This window comes from Dasypus novemcinctus, chromosome 18 (genome assembly GCF_030445035.2).
Source record: "Dasypus novemcinctus isolate mDasNov1 chromosome 18, mDasNov1.1.hap2, whole genome shotgun sequence".
NCBI classification, from domain to species: Eukaryota; Metazoa; Chordata; class Mammalia; order Cingulata; family Dasypodidae; genus Dasypus; species Dasypus novemcinctus.
This window is the reverse complement of record NC_080690.1, coordinates 67789942-67811874: the sequence shown is the minus strand read 5'-3', so window position 1 is coordinate 67811874 and position 21933 is coordinate 67789942. Positions and strand designations below refer to the sequence as shown.

The 21933-nt window shown below is 44.1% G+C and overlaps 1 protein-coding gene and 1 long non-coding RNA gene across 3 annotated transcripts in view; one reads left to right on the top strand and one right to left on the bottom strand.

Moving 5' to 3' along the window:
• The window catches only part of SAE1 (SUMO1 activating enzyme subunit 1), a 151029-nt gene that overhangs the window by 124682 nt on the left and 4414 nt on the right, over positions 1-21933 (bottom strand). The gene's annotated exons all lie outside the window — the stretch shown is intronic.
• LOC111763362 (uncharacterized) lies at positions 4081-20879 on the top strand. Its single transcript, XR_009181632.2, has 4 exons — positions 4081-4373; positions 8836-8918; positions 13585-13623; positions 19469-20879. It is a non-coding gene; the product is annotated as an uncharacterized lncRNA (long non-coding RNA).

The following is a 21933-nucleotide window of genomic DNA, read 5'->3' as shown; positions in this document are numbered from 1 at the left end:
ACTTCTGTCAGGATTAAGGAAGCAGCAGCTTCAATTCCAATGTGTCTTTGCTTTTTTGGGTACTAGGGCCCGGGATTGAACCTAGGACCCGGAGCTCAACTGCTGAGCCACATGGCTTCCTTAATGCATCTTTGACACTCCTCTGCTCGATGGGTGGGAGTTCAAAAGTTGGAATGATCAATGATTTTACCAACCATCTTGATTTGCTTAGGCTTCCATTTATCCAGGGAATTATAATAAAGAAGAACTGGAGGTAAACTGAAATAGGCTGACATACCAATAATCCTTTGCAGTGCTGATTAAAAAAACCCTGCCAGTGTGGGAGGAAGAACTGTAACAAAGAGTTCAAGCTGACACCACCAAAATCTGCTGATCTTCACCAAATGGCCACATCCTTCCAGCAACATTCTGGTTGCTAATTAACGAACTGCGACGCCCTGACCACGCTCCCCTGATCCCGCAGTTCACACAGCTCACGTACCTGTCGTCCCCTTCCCTTTGTCTCCAGCGACCAAAGAATTTGCTCCCCTGACTCAGCCTTTTGGCGCTACTCCTACATTAATGCAACTGGAGCTCAATAAACTTGCTCTGCATCCCCATCTTAAGTCTGTTTTATTTTCTTGCACAACGGAATCTATGTCCCTTTCCCTTGAAACGGGACTGGCTTCGGTGACCATTCTGACCAAGAGAATGGGGCAGAAGTGGCCCAGCTTGACTGCCGAGGCAAGCCAGAAAAGGGGAGTCCGCTTGCACCCTGTTTGAGGGAATGCTGGAGCTACAGCCCTGAGCCATCAAATCAACAGGCCAGCGTCCTGGAGGCAGCCGAGCTGGGAGGAAACCACACCAGTCCAAGAGGACAGAACACCAGAGGAAGCCCTGAGACCGAGTGACTGCAGAGGGATGCCTGCGTCACCCGCCCCGACCCAGGCCTTCATTACCCCAGTCCCAGGCCCGCGGTGAACGAGGAGAGAAATCCCAGGGCAGAACCGGCCCGCGGAGCCCTTGCTGACTTCCCGCCCCACAGGCGCTGTGAGACGTAATACAAAGATGGTGGTGGTTCCAAGCCCCTGAGTTTTGGGGCCATGTATTTGTTTTTCAGCAATAGCTGATCAGGGGAAGAGGACGTGGCTCAACTGATGGAGCTTCCACCTACCATGTGGGAGGTCCAGGGTTCAAACCCAGGGCCTCCTGGCCCACGTGGTGAGCTGGCCCATGCGCAGTGCTGCCGTGCGCAAGGAGTGTCGTGCCATGCAGGGGTGTCCCCCGCATAGGGGAGCCCCACGCGCAAGGAGTGCGCCCCGCCATTGAGCCACCTGGCATGAGAAAAACACAACCTACCCAGGAGTGGTGCTGCACACAGGGAGAACTGACGCAGCAAGATGATGCAACCAAAAAGAGAGACAGATTCCCGGTGCCACCGAGATATAAGTGGACACAGAAGAACACACAACAACAGGGGGGAAGGGGAGAGAAATAAATAAAATAAATTAAAAAACAAACAAACCAGTGCCACTGACTAGAATGTAAGCGGACACAGAACACCATGCAGTGAGTGGACACAGAGAGCAGACAACAGAGGAGGAACGGGAGAGAAATAAAAATAAAAACTAAACAGCTGATCAGATTGCCAAAACCGAGGCTCCACAGCCTAAAAGGTGTGGAGAGCAGTTCTGGAGTGTTCCAGGCCCCTTGGTCTAAGGCTTCAGTAATTACCTCCCCCAGGTGACGGCGCACCATTCACCAAGCCCGGGCTTCGCAATCCCACCTGCACATTAGCATCACCTGGGGAGATTTTCAGGGACTGCAGGGCCAGGCTGCACCAGTGGAGACAGATTAATTGGTGTGAAGAGGAGCTGAGACCTTGGGATTTTACAAATGCTCCCAGATGATTCTACAGTGCAGTCAGGATGGAGCACCGTGGAATAAATATCTATGAACTGATTCATTCTAGTCCAAATTCTTTTCCTATTCTTTCTTTCTCTTAGGACTACATTTCTCCCAGGGCCATTTAAAAGTTGTCAGATTAGGAGTGGATGTGGCTCCAACAGGTTAGGCCTGCTTCCTGCGTGGGAGGTCCTGGGTTCCGTCCCCAGTGCCTCCTAAAAACAAAACAAGGGAAGCGGCTGGGGCTCAAGCACTCGAGCTCCTGTTTCCCATATGCAGGATCCGGGTTCCAGCCCCAGGAACTCCTGGTAGAAAAGAAAAAAGGTGTCCCAGACCTGTGCAGGAGATGGAGAGGCACAGGCGGCCCCCTGGGCAGCAAAGTGACGCGCCAAAAAGACGATGGCGAAACCAGATAGGAGAAAACTGAAACAAAAAACAAGCAAATGAGAAAAGCAACTCAGGGGAGCTGATGCGGCTCGGTGTTTGAGTGCTGACTTCCCACATACAAGGGCCGGGGTTCCATCCCCAGCTCTTGTATCTCCAAAAAAAAAAGGAAAGAAAAAAAAAGAAAAGTTATGTTTACTTAATCATTATAAAGATGGCTTTATAAAATAGCAAGCAAAACGTTAATATCTGAAATTACTGAAGCTAGCTAGAGTGGTCTCACCCCTGTTTATGGTTGCTCTAGATTTAACCTCACCCTAGTGTGTGCTTACCTTTGTGATGGTAATTCTAGATTGACCTTACCTTGTTTTTTGTTGTTTTTTTGTTTTGTTTTGTTTTTCTTTGTTATTGTTTTCTTTGTTTTGTTTTTGAGGTACTGGAGCTTGGGGGTTGAACCCTCTTGTGGGAAGCTGGCGCTCATCCACTGAGCCACATCGGCCTCCCTGAGCTGATGTTCATTTGTTTTGCTTGTTGTTTGTTTTGGTTTTTTTTCAGGAGGCACCAGGAACTGAACCTGGGAACGCCCATGTGGGAGGTAGGTGCTCAACCACTTGAGCCACCTCCACTCTCCTTACTTTTGTTTTTAGCAGGGGTTCTTAACCAGGGGTCCATGAATTGGAACTGAAATTTTTAAAAAAACATTATTCTTGTGGGGACATGTTGATGCAGGTGCAATACATTTATTAAATAATACATGGTATAGACTGGCATTAGTAAGAGGTCCGTGGTTTTCACCTGACTGGCAAAGGGGTCCATGGAACAAAAAAAGTTAAGAACCCCTGCTTTATAGATTAGGCTCGCCTTTGTGTTTACTTACTCCTGGGATGACAATCACTTTACCCACTCCTGTTTAATATCCGTATGAAAGACCTTGTAACCGACCTTCGTTTTGTGTACCCCTGTCCCAAATCCTTGTATCTGACCCTAGTGTGCTACTGTACCCTGTCAGTCTGGCTCAGGCCCTTAATATTTATTAATGAATCAACTGTGTCCAGCTCCAACCCCATTATTCATTAGCCCCTGATGTTATAAAATATCAGAATTTCTGCAGATCAGAGAAGTAGTTTTGGGCCAGGAGGCCACTGTAATCCATTGCTTGTGCAACCTATAAAAATCTTTCTCTCTTTGAAACCCTGGTGTCTCGGGAATTGGCTTTAAAGACACATCAGGAAAAAAGAACCCGCTTTTGCTTGGTATTATGGGTGAGCCTAGTTTTGAAATAATCTTAAACAAAGATGAGGCTGATCTAGCCAGTTTCGGTAACTTCAGGTATTAGCATTTGGCTATTCAATAAAATACTGGAAAAGTAAGGAAAAAAAGGCGTCTGTATAAAATTCAGTAATCATTATCATTTGTTAATTCTTAACCCTCAGTTACATATACAAGGCTATGGTTTAATAGCATTTTAATACTAAAATAATGGAAACAGTTTAATTGGTCATGAATAGGAATCTGGAAATTAAGTTATCATACAGTCATGCAATGAAATACTATTCAACATGCAAAGAAAATGAGGAAACCACGCATTGACGGGGATGATACAGTAAGTACAAAGAGCAAGATGCATGTGGCAGTTTGATATTGTTTATGAATTCCAAAAATAGATATTGGATTACGTTTGTAAACTGGCCTGTCCCTCCGGGCATGTTAGAGTATATTATATTCAGAGGTTTCACTTTTACCTGAGTAAATAACGACTGAGGCTTTGACGTCAGTAGGGGGCAGGGACACACAGAGAAACTGCACGGCAGAGAAGGGAGTTTGGAATATTAGTGCTGGAGCCCAGGAAGTAAGCACAGAGCTGCAGAGAGAAGGCTCAATTAGACACGGCAGAGGCCCTGGGAAGAGAGAGGATCCGTTCACCTGATCGTCTACAGCTGACCTTGTGGAGAGAGCAGGACTGCTGAGCCCAGAGAGAAACAAGCCCCGGGAAGACAGGACTCCAGGAAGCCTGAACCCTGGCAGACGTCGGCAGCCATCTTGCTCCAATGCGTGGCAACAGACTTTGGTGACGGAAGTAACTTATGCGTTATGGCCTGGTAACTGTAAGCTTCTACCCCAAATGAATACCCTTTATAAAAGCCGACAGATTTCTAGTATTTTGCGTCAGCGACCCTTTGGCTGATTGCTACAATGCACAATAGTGGTTTTTTTTTAAGATTTATTTTATTTATTTCTCCCCATCCCCTTGTTGTTTGCACTTGCTGTGTCTCTTTGTCTTCCTTGTTTCTTTAGGAGGCACCGGGAACCGAACCCGGGACCTCCGATGTAGGAGGGAGGTGCCTAATCGCTTGAGCCACCTCTGCTCCCAGAATAGTGCTTTTGTATGGTATCATTAAAATACAAGGTATACATATTGGTTTCTTTATATATAAAATATTGCTGGGAGGTTGCCTAAGAAATTGGTAACTAAAATTCAAATTTCAGTGCCCAAGAAATTTGGAGAGAGGAAATGTGTGGCTGGGGCGAGGACTGAGAGGGAAGCCTGCCGCTATCGACTCTTTCGCCTTTTGGATTTTGAGTCATGTGACCATATTTGTTTTAGGTTGCTGAAGGCTGCCAATGCTGTATACTAGAAATGGGCTGGCTTTTACAATGGAAATTTATTAGAATTTAAAAAGGTTAAGAGCCTACAGTTCTGAGGCTGTAGAAATGCCCAAATCAAGGCACCATCAAGATCTGCTGGGAAGCGGATGTGGCTCAAGCCATTGGGCTCCCATCTACCTCATAGTGGGTCGCAGGTTCGGTTCCCGGGGCCTCCTGGCGAAGGCGAGCTGCTCCGCGCTGCGGAGAGCTGTGAGCCGGCCTGCATTGCGAGCTGACACAAGATGACACAACAGAAAGAGACACAGAGGAACGACAAGGAGAAACACAACAAACCAGGGAGCTGAGGTGGCTGAAGCTATGGAGGGCCTCTCTCCCATGGCAGAGGTCCCAGGATGGTTCCCGGGCCTCCTAAAGAGAAGAAGAGAAGACGAGCAGACACAGAAGAACGCGCAGCAAATGGACACAGAGCAGACAGCGAGCGCAGGCGGCAAAGCCGGGAGTTGGGGGGCAGGGGGCGGGAAATAAATAAAATAAATCTGAAAAAGAAAAAAAAAGACTTGCTGGCTCACCACGCTGCCGCTGCGGGTGATCAGGCCACGAGGGTGGCCCCGCCTGGCTCTGCCCTCTCTTCCCGTGGGTGACGGCGTATGGTTTGCCTCCCCCCTCTCCTCTGGGCTTCTCTCTCAGCCTCTTGGGGTTTCTCCTGTCTCTGCAACTTTTTTCTGTGCCTGAGGCTTTTATTCCTCCCTTTATAAAGGACTCCAGTAAAAGGAGTCAGACCCACCCTGGGGTGGTGCCCTACGAAAGTGACCTAAGCAAAAGGAAATCTGATTAAAAGGCCCCATCTAAAATGATTTTAAAAGTACAGGAGTTGGGAAACGGACTTTGGCCCAGTGGTTAGGGCGTCCGTCTACCATATGGGAGGTCCGCGGTTCAAACCCCGGGCCTCCTTGACCCATGTGGAGCTGGCCCATGCGCAGTGCTGATGCGCACAAGGAGTGCCCTGCCACACAGGGGTGTCCCCCGCGTAGGGGAGCCCCACGCGCAAGGAGTGCACCCATAAGGAGAGCCGCCCAGCGCGAAGGAGGGAGCAGCCTGCCCAGGAATGGCGCCGCCCACACTTCCCGTGCCGCTGACGACAACAGAAGCGGACAAAGAAACAAGACGCAGCAAATAGACACCAAGAACAGACAACCAGGGGAGGGGGGGAAATTAAATAAATAAATAAATCTTTAAAAAAAAATAAAAATAAAAATAAAAATAAAAGTACAGGAGTGGATTAGCTCTAAGGACATGATTTTGTGGGGTCCATCCTGCTTCATATTTTGAGAAAGAAAAGTGTGTGCTTGGCTTTCAGTTATATGCTCAAAAAAGATTTTTCTTTTTCTCCCCTCCCCTCCCCAGTTGTCTGTTCTCTGTGTCCATTTGCTGCAGGGAGTTCTTCTTTGTCCGCTTCTGTTGTTGTCAGTGGCACGGGAATCTGTGTCTCTTTTTGTTGTGTCATCTTGTTGTGTCAGCTCTCCGTGTGTTCAGTGCCATTCCTGGGCAGGCTGCACTTTCTTTCACGCTGGGCGGCTCTCCTTACAGGGTGCACTCCTTGCGCGTGGGGCTTCCCTACACGGGGGCACCCCTGCATGGCCCAGCACTCCTTGCACATGGGCCAGCTCCACACGGGTCAAGGAGGCCCGGGGTTTGAACTGCGGACCTCCCGTGTGGTAGACGGACACCCTAACCACTGGGCCAAGTCCGCTTCCCATCAAAAAAGATTGGTAGTGATGTTTACAGCAGCATTATTCACAATAGCCAAAGATGGAAACAACCCAAATGTCCACCAACAGATGAAAGATAAAAAGGGGTACAGACAAACAATGGAGTATCATTCAGCCATATAAAGAGTGAAATACCAAATCATGCTACAGCATAGATGAACCTCAAAAACATTATACTAAGTGAAAGGAACCAGACACAAAAGGTCAAGTGTTCTATGATTCCATTTATATGAAACATCTAGGAGAGAAAAATCCTTAGAGACAGAAAGTGATTAGCAGTTGCCAGTGGGTGGGGGAAAGGGAAATGAGGAGCGACTGCTTATGGGGTTTCTTTCTGGAGTGATGAAAGTGTTTTCAAACTAGATAGGAGTTATGGATATTCAACATTGTAAATGTACTAAATGCAACTTAATTGTACACTTTAAAATGGTTAACTGTATATTATGTGCATTTTACCTCAATTTAAAAAAAAAAAGAAATGATGGGTAGGTTATTTTTGCCCGTGTAATTCTGGTTCCTGCCTCCTGTCCTCTTTTTAAAAAAAAATAATTTCTCTCTCCCCACCCCTTCGTTGTTTTGCACTTCCTGTGCCTGTGCATCTTCCTTGCTTCTTTAGGATACATGGGGAACTGAATCCAGGACCTCTGAAGTGGGAAGGAGGCACATAATCACTTGAGCTACCTCTGTTCCTTGCTTTATGGAGTCTCTCATTATGCTTTTCCTTCTTGTGTCTCTTGTTGTGTCAGCTTGTTGTGTCAGCTTGCCGTGCCAGCCCATTGCATGAGCTTGCTGTCTTGCTCATTTTCTTTAGGAGGCACTGGGAATCTCTGCTCCCTGCTTTGTTGTGTCTCTCATTATGTTTTTCTTCTTGTGTCTTGTTGTATCATCTTGTTGCTCAGCTTGCCATGACTGCCCGTCACACCAGCTTGCTGTCTTCTTTAGGAGGTACCAGGAACTGAACCAGGGACTTCCTGTGTGATAGGCGGGAGTTTAATTGCTTGAGTCACATCCGCTTTCTTCCTGTCCTTTCTTTTTTAAAATTTATTTCTCCCCTCCCCAGTTGTAGGCTCTCTGTGTCCATTCATTGCATGCTCTTCTGTGTCTGCTTGCATTCCCATTAGGCAGCTCCAGGAACCAATCCCGGGCCCTCTGGAGTGGGAGAGAGGCTATTACTCTCTTGCACCACCTCAGTTCCCTGTCCTGTCCAGCTACATCTCCCCATTTTCTCTCCTCTGTGTCTCTTGTTGCGTCATCTTGCTGCGCCAGCTCTCCATGCTGGGCGGCACTCCCGTGCAGGGTGGCATTCCTGTGTGGGCCAGCTTGCCCTCACCAGGAGGCCCTGGGCATCAAACCCTGGACCTCCTCTATGTAGACAGGAGCCCAACTGCCTGAGCCACGTCCATTTCCCCTTTTCTTTCTTAATAAGAGTCTAGACTACGTGTGGCTGACTCCAGAAGAGAGCCCACTGACAAGCCACACAAGGGGGAACTTAGACCTTGAGAGCCCACTGTTGATACTCATAACTTTCCTGTGAGCAGGCGAGAAATAGCTCAGCTTTCTCAGAGATTCAGTCTGTGGGCTGCTATTCATTTCTATTCTCAGTCATTGGTATGTGCCAAATCCTAGCTGGAATGGAAAGAAGAGTATCTTTACCTCTTCTCTTTGGCCAGGAATGCACTCTGGATCAGGCAGAAAGCACTTGGTTGCATGGGACAGAACCCTCAAATGAATGTTATTTCAAGCAAGGAAGATGCTTAATCTCCTGTATCAGTTAGCTACTGCCACAAAAATGCTATGTAACAAAACCCAGTGGCCCTCCTTTTCCTCTTTGCCTTCTTTTTTCTCCCTCTTTTCTCTTCCCTTCCCTTTTCTTTTCTTTAAGAAATATTTATTGGTTACACTTGCCTTCCCATGAGGTGTCTGTGACTGGCAGGGCCTGGGGGGCTGGGGCTGAGGAGGGCCTGTCAGTGTCAGAAGATGGGTTATATGCAGGACAAGGAGCAAATAAATAAGTATGTCAAGCATAATGGCAGTCAGGGGTCTCGATGTCTGAGAAAGTACAAATATGGAAAAGGTGAAGATTGGAGTGAACCTGTGGTGTTGGATGGATGGAATTAGAGGTATGGTTATGAATGCATGTATTTATTTTTTTATTTAATTATTTTTTTTATTAAAATTTTTTTTTTTTTAGGTACTGAACCAGGGATTGAACCTGGGACCTTGTATGTGTTATGCCAGTGCTCAACAACTTGAACTACACCAACTCCTATGAATGTATGTTTTTAACTATATAATGACAGGTGTAGATACAACTATAGATGTATAGGTATACACACACACACACAATGACAAGTCCAAGATCTGATTGAAAACAATCTAATAGGGCTGGGGAGTGGTCAGTGGATCAGAATAAAGAAGAAATGTGCTTGTTATGAGTTTATAATTCCTGAAGTTTTGCAATGGGTACACGGGGATATATTTTGCTATTCTATTTTTGTATACATTTGAAATTTTCCTTTTTTAAAAAATCCTCCGTTTAAATTTCTGAATCCAAAGCTGTCCCACTATGGTGTCCTACCTCCCGAACTAAGGGGAAAAAAAATGTCAGTTGCAGGATCAAATAATCTCTTTGTGCAGTAAAGAAGTTTAGCAGTTGTGGAATGACCTGGCAGCAGAGCCCTGTATCAAGTATCTTTTGGATAAGCTTCTGGAATAAACACTTCTGTTTAGTTGTCTTATATTATTAAATTGAAATGGGCATGGGTTGTAGAAAGAGATATAAGGGGAGCCCAGCTGTTTTAAAGATCTAAAACAGATCTTTGGCATTAAATGATTTATTAATTAATATATCACCTTGGAAAGATCCATGGCACATGGTAATTTGTAATTGATACACAAGTTATTATCTGTGAGTATACAGTAACTCTTGTAAAATGATCACTTTGTTTTACTGGTAAAAAAACCCTGAAAATGACACTACTCTATAAATTATTTTCTCCTGTACTTCAGACTCATTAACGGCCTAAAGGGTCCCCTCCCCCATAATATTTTTCTGTATTTTGTGGAGGAAAAAATTAATGTGTTGGTATATGTCCTCAAATTTAAGGGTATACATTTTGTAAATGGCCAAGAATCTACCAAAAGAACTGGAAAAGCTCAGCATTACAGCTTCCTATAACATTGTATATACACAGTCCTTCCCATTATTTAAAATATCATTAATTTCATTCATTAAGTCATCATTGATTATCAATGATATACTACAGGATGTCTTAACGTCCCTGGTGACAACCAAGCAAAGTCCCTGCAAATTTCCAAAACACCCCCAAAGGAGCACCACTCGCCCCTTGGGTACCTACCAGTTGACAACCAAAAAACATACTCAGTTTCCTTCAGTGATTTCCAAAGGATCCTGCTAACAAGGAAGAAGGAGGCGGTAGCTGTGGGGCTGGTGGTCGGCAGAGCTGGCCTCACCTCTCTTTGCTCAGCCGTCTTCTCCTGTCACTCCCAGGTTGTCTCCAGAGGCTGGAGCTGGCGGTAAAGCCTGCTAATTTTTCTTCCACACTCTGGGCTGTTTTCTCTGTGAAAGCCTCCTCATCCACTACGCAAAGAACCCCCTCTAGAGTTACCTCAGGAGCTAGAATAAAAATGTCCGTCACCCAGAGAATAATGTGTGGTGAACAGGAGGAGATGGGTAGCATGGAAGTACTGGCCAGCCTGATGGGCATCACGGAGGCCCAGCCTCAGAAAAACACAGGGACCTCACAGCCCAGGGACACATGGGGGGCCCAGGGAAAGGGGAAGATTGAAATCGCTTTTTGCCAAAACAAAGAGCAAGTTACTTCCCCCCAAGAAAAAGCCACAATATTTCATGGGCCCCTTGGGCTTTTGGGGGCAACTTGTATGATGTCTGGGAGAGTTGCTCTAACTCATCAACAGAGAAAGGCTGCTGGGACCCAGGGCAAGAGGAGATTCTCTAGCTGGTTCCATATATAGGGCGAACAGCTCTGCCATTTAGGTTTTATAACCTGTCAGACCCAGAAAGTCTCAAAATATGTTTGGCAAATAAGGATGGTGAATACACTACAATGTATTTGTCTGTTCTACCAATGGGCTCTTAGGTAGCTTCAAGTGTGGGGCTATTTTGACTAGTGCTGCTGTAAACAGTCTTATTCATGCCTTATGGTGACTGCATGAATGCATTTCTGTTGGGTATTTATTACTTTGGGGCAGATGGAACTATTGAATCATAGTATAGGCATATGTTTAACTATGGGAGCTATATCGCCAAACCATTTTCCAAAGCGGTTATGCCAATTTATTTATCTATTTACTTTAACCCCACCCCCACTCCGGTTGCCTGCTCTCTGTGTTCATTCACTGTGCATTCTTCTGTGTCTGCTTGTCTTCTTTTTAGGTGGCACTGGGAAATGATCCTGGGTCTTTCCAGAGTGGAAGAGAGATGCTCAATCTCTTGAACCACCTCAGCTCCCTGGTCTGCTGCGTCTCTCATTGTCTCTCCTCCGTGTCTTTTGTTGTTGCGTCATCTTGCTGCCCCAGCTCTCCATGTGGGCCAGCACTCTTGCGCAGGCCAGCACACCACACACGCCAGCACTCCGCGTGGGCCAGCTCTCTGTTTGGGCCACCTTGCCACGTAAGCCAGCTCGCCTTCATCAGGAGGCCCCAGGAATCAAACCCTGGACCTGCCATATGGTAGACGGGAGCCCAATCGCTTGAGCCACTTCGGCTTCCCGGTTATGCCAATTTAGAGCCACCAGCCATGTAGGAGAGTTCTACCATTAACATCAGGTTTAGTCACACGGTAGAATACTGTGCAGAAATGAGAAGGAGTGGACTAAAGCTTCACAATGAGATGAGTCGCACAAACATGCTGAGTTCTGACAGAAGCCACCACAAGAGAGTACATCTTGTAGATTCCAGTTTTATGAAGTTCTAGAAGAGGCAAAATTAATCTATGCCTAAAATTTTAAAAATAAATAAAAATTAATCTATGCTGTTAAACGATAGAATGGTGGGTACCCTGGGTGGAGGCAGTGACTGAAAGGGGATAAGAGGGGGACCCTGGGTGGCCCCTGATGTCCTGTTTCTTGATCTTGCTGCTGCTTACATGGCGGGTTCACTTTGTGTAGCTTCACTGAGCTGCACACCTATGATAAATGCTTATCTGAGTGGATGGTATTCTTTAATAAAAATAAAATGAAATATAAGTAGGGACAGTGTATGGCCCCCTGGTAGGCCTCCACAGGAAGTCTAGGCCCTGAGGTTTTGTAGCAAAGCCATGACCTCTTTGGTAAGCAAATCCTCTTCTAAGAATTCACTCTTGGCTTTTTAGTGGGTTCTATGGAGAATGAATGACTTCAGACTCCCGGGTGACAGAGCACCATCTGTTGCCGTAATGCAGGGGTTCTTAACCTTTTCTGTTCCACAGACCCCTTTGCCATTCAGGTGAAAACCACGGACCCCTCTCAGAATGTAGCGGCAGATGGTTTTAGGACACTTGTTGCAGTTTGATATAGTTATGAACTCCAAAAATAGATATTGGATTATGTTTGTAATCTGGTCTATTACTGTGCATGATGAAGTTATGATTAGGGCTTTGATTGGGCCACATAATTAGGGTGTTGAGTCCCCACAGATGAAAGGCCGGGCCAAGGACAGGGTTGGAGATTTTGATGAGAGGGTTTTTGATGTTGGAATTTTGATGTTGGAGTTTGATGCTGAAGCCTTAAGCTGGAGCCCCAGGAAGTAAGCTCAGAGGAAAGAAAAGCCAGACCCAGAAAGAGAGGAACCCTGAGCCCAGGAAGAAGCAAGCCCTGGGAAGGAAGGAACCTTGAACCCAGAGAGAAACAAGACCCTGGAAGGGAGGAACCCAGGAAGCCTGAACCCTCACAGATGTCGGCAGCCATCTTGCTCCAACACATGAAAATAGACTTTGGAGAGGGAAGTAACTTATGATTTATGGCCTGGTATTTGTAAGCTTCTACCCCAAATAAATACCCTTTATAAAAACCAGCCAATTTCTGGTATTTTGCATCAGCACCCCTTTGGCTGACTAATACACCATCCTTACCAACCTTTTTGCAGGCAGTTATCTACTGCACTCAGAACATGTTATGTCAAAATAAAAATCATACTATTTATTATTTAATAAATCATACTGTGTATAATTTAATAAATATATCACACCCACACCAGCATGTCCCCACAAAAACAATGTTTTTAAATGCATAAAACAAAATTACAAAAGAAATCAGTTACATATATTGAAATAGAGTTACTAAAATAAAAACATAAGATACAATAAACATGTGTTTCTTAACACATTTAAAATAATAATTCAATATAGCAAAACTACAGGAAAGTTGGTTACAGTTAAATTTTATTTTTTAAAGACATGTCAATGTGCAGACTGCTGTTACCCTGAATAAGAACATTAAACCGTGGTGTAGTATCTGACAAGGCAACATGCATATCATGTAGGATATCTAATCATGTTGATTTTTTCAGTTCAAGCTAATGGACCCTTTGAAATCTTTCAGACCCCACTAAGAACCCCTGTCTAATTAATAAGTTGGGCAGGCCCAGCAGTTCTCCATCATCATGTGGAAATGATATATAGGGGGTTGAAATCAAACAGGTTCTCACACACCCAATCACCCTCCTCCTGTCCACTGGTGTTAGATTGGTTACACTGCATGCTTTCCAGTGGGATGGGTCAACAATTTACCTTCCTTGGAATTACCACTTGTTGGAAACTAGTGTCCCCCAGTCCAACCTGTCCTATTCGTGCTTGATTATCATCCATGGATTTACTAAGTATTATCAAAGTAATTAAAGTATAATCCCCCTCCACGAGATGGCTCCCTCTTCTGGTTTTTGCTTCTTGTTTTTGCTCATTGTCTGTTTGTTTTCTCTTTAGGAGGCATCAGAATCGAACCTGGGCCTTCAAATGTGGGAGGTGAGTGCCCAATAGCTTGAGCCACATCTGCTCCCTGATCACTTGGTTTTTGCTCGTTGTCTGCTCATTGTTTTCCTTGTCATCTGCTAGCTGTTTTGCTCGTTGGCTTGCTCATTATCTGCTCATTGTTTGGGCTCGATGTCTGCTCCTTGTCTTTAGGAGACACTGAGAATCACACCCAGGACCTCCCATGTGGGAGGCAGGTGCCCAAGTGCTTGAGCCACATCTGCTCCCTAAAGTATCATTTTTAAAAAGATAAATACATGATGTTCATACAAATACATAATGAGCACTCATTGAAGATTTTATTTAGCTCATTAGTGAGGTAACCAGAGAGAAGATAGGGCTGGTTCAAAGGAGGATATGAGAAATGAGTCAGTAAAGACAGTGGACAAAAGAATGCTAGAATTACATTGCCAAGTTAGATATAAACATGGTTAACATCCTCAGGTTAGCCTTTCTCCCAGACAGAAATCATTTAAAACTTACCAATCTTCTGCAAGTAAACATCTAACTTTCCAGAGTCTAGACTGTAATCATTAAACCACAGGTCGGACAAAGTAACATCTTGCTAGAATGTCAGATGGCCATGGCAGACAAGGTTAGATGATGTTTTAGAAGGACACTGACAGAGCACGTAGAAATGTTCTTCCTGATGGGAGCCGCTGTTCTTGTTATGTTCCTTATCACCTAGAAGTTTTTTGAAGCCTTAGGGATTGCACTAGCTGGAGACCAAACCTTGAGAGGATAAACACTGCTCTCAAGAAGGGTTTTGGTTTTTGTTTGTTTATTTGTTTATCTTTTTATATTGAGTTGTAGGTTTTCTATATACACTCTGGATATTAAACTCCCATTGGATATGTGTTTTCCAAATATTTTCTACCATTAAGTAGGATGTCCTTTACTTTCATGATAAAGTAAGTCCTTAGATGCATAAAAGTTTTCCATTTTGATGAGGTCCCAACCATTCATTTTTTCCCCCTTGTTGCTTGTGGTTTGGGTGCCATGAAACCATTGCTCAACACAGGTCCTGAAGATGCCTCCCAATACCCTCTTCTAGGAGGTTCACAGCTCTGGTTCCCATACTTAGGTTCTTGATCCATTTTGAGTTGTTTTCTGTATATGGTGTGAGGAAGGGGTCCATCCCTTCTCCCTGCATGTATACATCCAGTTTTCCCGGCACCACTTGTTGAAGAGACAACTCTTTCTCAATTGCGTGGATCTTTGCACCCTTGTCAAAATCAGCTAGTCACAATTCCTCTACTAGGAATATATCCAGAAGAACTAAAAACTATGACACAAACAGACATCTGCACACCAATGTTCATAGCGGCATTGGTCACAATTGCCAAAAAGTGGAAACAACCCAAGTGTCTATCCACCAATGAATGGATAAACAAAATGTGGTATATACATATGATGGAATATGCAATAAGAAGAAATGAAATTGGGACATATGTGATAACATGGATGAGTCTTGAAGACATTATTCTAAGCAAAATAAGCCAGACGCAAAAGGACAAATATTGCATGGTCTCATTAATATGAACTAAATACAAATAATAAACACATGGAATTAAAACCTAGAGTATAGTTTATAAGGAGATAAGAGGAGGGTTGAGAAGAATTATGGATGCTTAATGTACATAGAAGTTTTAATTAACTTGACTGTAAAAGTGTGGAGATGGATAGAGTTGATAGTAACACATTATCGTGAGTAACAACTGGTTATAAATGGGATTGTGACTGAAAAAGGTAGTCTGGGGAAGTACGTGTCACTAGAAAGAAAGCTAAAGAATAATCGAGGGACCGAATAACACAATGAACCCAGAAGTGGTTGAGAATTGTGGTTAAGGGTACAAATGCAAGAGAGTCCTTCTGTGGGCTAGAGCAGATGTACATCACTATTGCAGGGTGATGGGAATATGGAGAAACATGGGAAAACTACAACTGGTGGGACCTATAGACTGTGGTTAACAGCAATTCTATAATATTCTTGCATTAATGCCAAGTTATACTGTTTTGCTAATGGAGGTGTATGGAAAAAGTGTGTGCCAAATGTATGCTATGGACCATGATTGGTGGTAATAGTCTGATGATATTCTCTCATAATCTGTAACAAATGTTCCACCAGGATGTGGAGGTGTATGGGGATTTATACATCTGTATGATTGTTTTGCAAGTTCACAATATCTATAACAAAAATACATTTAAAAAAATAGTATGGGTTGGGGGAAAAATACACCAAATGTAAGATAAGGAATATAGTTGGTAGTAATATTTTGACAATGTTCTTGCATAGTTTGTAACAAATATTTCACACCAATGCAAAGAATTGGTGGAGGGGTGATGTATGAGACCCCTGTGTGATGTTATGTATGTTTATCTTGTAACTTCGCAATCTTTAATATAGACTTATTGTTTATGTGTGTTCATGTATGAATGATATACTTCAATAAAAAAAATCAGCTGGCCATATTATATATATTTTTTATTCCCTCCCCCCTTGCTTGCTGTCTGCTCTGTGTTCATTCACTGTGCATTCTTCTGAGTGTCTATATTTATTTTATTTATTTCCCTCCCCCCCTTGTACCTTGCTTGTTGTCTGCTCTCTGTGTCCATTCGCTGCATGCTCTTCTGTGTTTTTACTTGTCTTCCTTTTTGTTGAGTTGGCTCTCTGTGGCGCCTGTGAGCCTGCAGCTCTCCGCAGCATGTGGGCGAGCCTGCCTTCACAAGGAGGCCCTGGGATGCGAACCCAGGAGCCCAACTGATTGAGCCACAGCCGCTTCCCTGGCCTTAATATTTTTAATGATCACATACAAAAAAAAATTTTTTTCCTACTAGTGCTCTGGTAGGACAAAGTAATACAAGGTCCTTGAGTATTTGGTTGATTCTCACATAGAACAGCATTTTCTGAGGAGTGTTGGATCTAAAGAACAGATGTGTTAAAGTTGTTTTTAGAACTATTGTGATTAGTAATGGAAGAAAATGTAGCATTGATGTGGAGAAAGTGGCCACGGTAGCTGCTGAGGGTAGGGAGTGGGAAGAAGAGATGTGATGTGGGGGCATTTTCAGGACTTGGAATTGTCCTGGGTGGTACTGCAGGGACAGTTACTGGACATTGTATGTCCTCCCATGGCCCACTGGGTGGACTCGGGGAGAGTGTAAACTATAATGTGGACCATTGACCATGTGGTGCAGCGGAGCTCAGAGATATATTCACTAAGTGCAATGAATGTCCCATGATGATGGAGGAGGTTGTTATTGTGGGAGGAGTGGGGTGAGGGGGATGGGAGGTATATGGGGATCTCATATTTTTTTAATGTAACATTAAAAAAAATAAAGACAAAAAAAATTGCTTTTAATCTACACTTCCATTTCCTGATTCGATTTAGAAAGAACTGATATAAATGCCCTTTTTTTCTGCTTGTTTATGGAAAGACTGCAACCTTGTAACAGTTTCCATCTGAAAAATAGTTTTCCCAAGACCCAGAACCCTTGTTTGTGGCTTCCCTCTGAGGTTGCTGGTATTTGGGAGGGCCTGGTGAAGCAGGCTCTCCCTGAACAATTTTGCTTGACCTTTTTTTTTTTTTTTGACTTTGAGCATTTGAAGTAGTTTCACTAATAAAATTGAAAATGTTTCATAAATATGTTTTATATAACAGACATTTTTTTAAAGACTTATTTTTTATTTATTCCTCCTCCCCCCATTGTCTGCTCTCTGTGTCCCTTCACTGTGTGTTCTTCTGTGTCTGACTCTATTCCCATCAGGGGACTCCAGGAACTGATCCTGGAACCTTCTGTAGTGGGAGAGAGGGTGATTACTCTCCTGCGTCACTCTGCTCCCTGTGCTGCTACATTTTCTTATTTTCTCTCCTCTAGGTCTCTTGTTGCGTCATCTTGCTGTGCCAGCTCTCCGCATAGACTGGCACTCCTGCGCAGGGCGGCTTTCTTGTGCAGGATGGCATTCCCATGCAGGGCAGCACTCCTGCATGGGCCAACATTCCCTGCATGGGCCAGCACTCCACGTGGGCCAGCCTGCCCTCACCAGGAGGCCCTGGGCATCGAACCCTGGACCTCCCATATGGTAAATGGGAGCCCAATTGGTTGAGCCACATCCATTTCCCTTATGTAACAGACTTCGATGTATTATTTAACTGAGTATGTGTAATGTAAATTTTTCCTCTGACTCATACAAAACTTTTTTTAGTAAAATATTTTATTGTCTTTTTTTTAAAGATATATAGATCAAACAAAATGTTACATTAAAAAATATAAGATGGGGAAGTGGATTTGGCCCAATGGATAGGGCATCCGTCTACCACATGGGAGATCTAAAGTTCAAACCCCGGGCCTCCTGACCCATGTGGAGCTGGCCCATGTGCAGTGCTGATGTGCGCAAGGAGTGCTGTGCCATGCAGGGTGTCCCTCATGTAGGGGAGCCCCACGCGCAAGGAGTGCACCCCATAAAGAGAGCCGCCCAGTGTGAAAAACGTGCAACCTGCCCAGGAGTGGCGCTGTACACACGGAGAGCTGACTCAGCAAGATGACACAACAAAACGAGACACAGATTCCGGGTGCCACTGACAAGAATACAAGTGGACACAGAGGAACACACAGCAAATGGACACAGCATTCAACTGGGCGGTGGGGTGGGGAAGGGAAGAGAAATAAATAAAAAATAAATCTTAAAAAAATATATATATATGAGGTTCTGATATATCCCACTCCCCTTCCCACCCCCACTCCTCCCATATCAACAGTGTGGCGCATTCATTGCATTTAATGAATACATTTTGGAACTGCTACAACGCGTGGATTATACTTTACATTGTAGTTTACACTCTCCCCCAGTCCATTCAGTGAATTATGTCAGGATATATAATGTCCTGCATCTGTCCTTGCGATATCATTCAGGACAACTCCAAGTCCCGAAAATGCCCCCACATCACACCTCTTCTTCCCTCTCCTTGCCTTGAGTCACTCCCATGGCCACTGTCTCCACATCAATGACACAATTTCTTCCATTGCTAGAGTCACAATAGTTCTATAGTAGAATACCAGTAAATCCATTCTAATCCATATTTTATTCCACCATTCTGTGGACCCTGGGATGGATATGGCTAAGAGACTTCAAAATTAGTCGGGAGATCATCAGAGGGGTTGCGCTTACACATGTCTCAGCAGGATCTCAGAGACAGTCAAAGTAGATACAAACCCAGGTAGAGGTGCTCCTGAGGGCTACAGAGACACCCAGGTCCCACGGTCATGACAGGTGGCTCTGGAGTTGAGTGCCTTGCCAGTGGGCCCTACTTTGGAATTTGTGCTCCTGAGTTTGATGGAGTTGGACTCAGATGTGACCTCTCTACACATGCTGCTTCTGTCACTTGCTGAACCTGTGGTTGGCACTGGGCTTGGTGTATGCTCAGGAGAGATGAATCTCTGAACTGTCTGTGTGCCACCTGGGCCCTGAACCTCAGCTGAGTTGCAACACCTACTCTCTGGTTCATTGGACTTACCCAGGTCAGCTAACAGGGAGGTGAGGATGGTCAACCACCACACCAAGGAACCGGAGTGCCAACAACTGCAAGCAGGAGAATTGCATCCATCAATCACATGGGATCTAAGCCCCCTCTTGATTTAGAGGTAGAGTGGACATTGCCAAAACTTTCTTTTATTTGCAAACTGAAAAAAAAAATCAGTTGACCATATATGTGAGTGTTGAATTCTGAACTCTCAATTCAATTCCATTGGTGCATGTCTGTCCTTGTGCCAATTCATGCTGCTCTGATTACTGTGACTTTGTAACAAGCTGAGTTTTTTATTTTGTTTTTTTGTTTTTCAGGAGGTACCAGGGAATGAACCCAGGACCTTCTTCATGGGAAGCAGGCATTCAAAAACTGAGCTACATCTGCTCCCCAATGAGAGTTATTTTTTTCATTTGTTTGTTTTGTTTTTGTTTTTAGGAAGTAATGGGGATCAAACTCAGGACCTCATACATGGGAAACAGGCGCTCAACCACCGAGCTACATCTGTTCCCCTGTAACAAGTTTTAAGATTAGGAAGTGTGAGTCCTCCAACCTTATTCCTCTTGCCCAAGGGGGCTTTTGCTATTCCAGACCCTTTGCCCTTCCAAATAAATCCAGTGGTTGGCTTTTCCATCGCGGCAAAGAAGGGCACTGGAATCTTGACTGGGATTTTATTGAATCTGCAAAATCACTTTGGGTAGAATCTGCATTTTATTATCTAGTTTTCCAATCCATGAACACGGAAATTCCATTCATTTATTTAGGTTCCTTTGATCTCTTCCAACAACATTCTATAATTCTTCTGTGTACGAGTCCTCTACATTGCTAGTTAGATCCATTCCTAGATATTTGATTCATTTGGTTCCTGTTGCAAATGGAATTTTCTTCCTGATCTCTTCTTCAGACTGTTCCCTATCAGTATATAGAAACACCACTGATTTTTGCATGTTGATCCTGTACCCTGCCACTTTGCTAAATTCATTCATTATTTCTAGTAGCTTTGTTGTGGATTTTGCAGGATTATCAGTATATAGGGTTGTGGCAACTGCAACTGGGAAAGTTATACCTCTTCCTTTCCAAATCTGATGCCTTCTACTTCTTTCTTTTTCCTAATTGCTCTAGCTAGAACTTGCAGTACAATGTTGAACAGCTGTGACAGCAGGCTCCTTGTCCTGCTCCTGATCTCAGAGGGAAAGCTTTCAGTCGTTCACCACTAAGTATGTATTTGCCCTTCATCATGATGAGGAATCTCCCTCCATTCCAGCCACCAGAATTGTTTCGTCCATAACTGGACTTATACATGGTCTGGAAATCAAGGCATGGAGGTGGGGAATGGCACATTTCACAATCACATAGAGACTTAGATGTGGTCCAGAAATCAAGGCGTGGAGGGGGTGAATGGCAAAACCACAGTCACACTCGCAATATTTTTCATCTCCATCCCCACAATGTTGAACTAGCTCTTGGCATATTAAGGAAAACTTTTTGGACAATCTAGTTTTGACCACGAGTCAACATTTTAATATATTCTTGCATGCAAGGGAAAAAAGGTCTTTTCTATGCCCACTGAAGGATTCACCCTTGTTTCTTCTTTTTTCTTCTTTTTTTTTTAGTGAGAAGTTGTAGGTTTACAGAAAAATCATGTATATATTACAGAGTTGCCACATACCACCCTATTATTATATTAACATCTTCCACAATGTGGTACATTTGTTATAATTCATGAAAGAACACTAATATATATATATATATATATATATATATATATATATATATATATATATATATATATGTACTGGGGGCTAGGAGGGACCTTGTATATGGGAAGCCAGAGCACAACCCCTGAGATACATCAGCTTTCCTAAGTTGGATTTTTAAAAAACTTTTTTGGCTTTTTTTTGGGGGGGGGGGTATTTTTATTTTTGTATTTTTCTTTTTTGTTTGTTTATTTTTTCTTCATTTCCTTTCTGGGTTGGTTTTATCTTTTTTTTTTTTTTTTTGCTTTGCTTGTTGTTTGGTTTTTTGATTTTTCAGGAGGTACCAGGAACCCAACTGGGCACCTCCTGTATGGGAGGTGGATGCTCAACTGCTTGAGCCACATCCACTTTCAAGAGCATTTTTATAATTGTACTATTTACTATAGTCCCTCATTTACATTAGGGTTCACTGTTTGTTGTAGAGTCCCATGTTTTTTCCTTCTTTTTTTTTTAAGGTTTCACTCTTGGTAGGCAGGAGGCAGGTTAGTATAGGGAATAGAAGGAAGACAGAGTCACAAGCTGAGACCCAGCAGAGAACATAGCTGTGAGACCCTGCCCCAAAATCCCCTTAGGGAAGGCTGCCACTAAGAATAAAGCTGGGGAGAAACAGACTTGGCTCAACAGACAGAGCGTCCGCCTACCACATGGGAGGTCCTCGGTTCAAACCCCAGACCTCCTTGACCTGTGTGGAGCTGGCCCATGCGCAGTGCTGATGTGTGCAAGGAGTGCCCTGCCACACAGGGGTGTCCCCAGCGTAGGGGAGCCCCATGCGCAAGGAGTGAGCCCTGTAAGGAGAGCCGCCCAGGGTGAAAGACAGTGCAGCCTGCCCAAGAATGGCGCCGCCCACACGGAAAGCTGACGCAACAACAACAACAAAAAAAAGAGACACAGATTCCTGGTGCCGCTGACAAGGATACAAGCGGACACAGAAGATCATACAGCGAATGGACACAGAGAACAGACAACTGGGGCAGGGGTGGAGGGGAAGGGGAGAGAAATAAATAAAAATAAATCTTAAAAAAAAA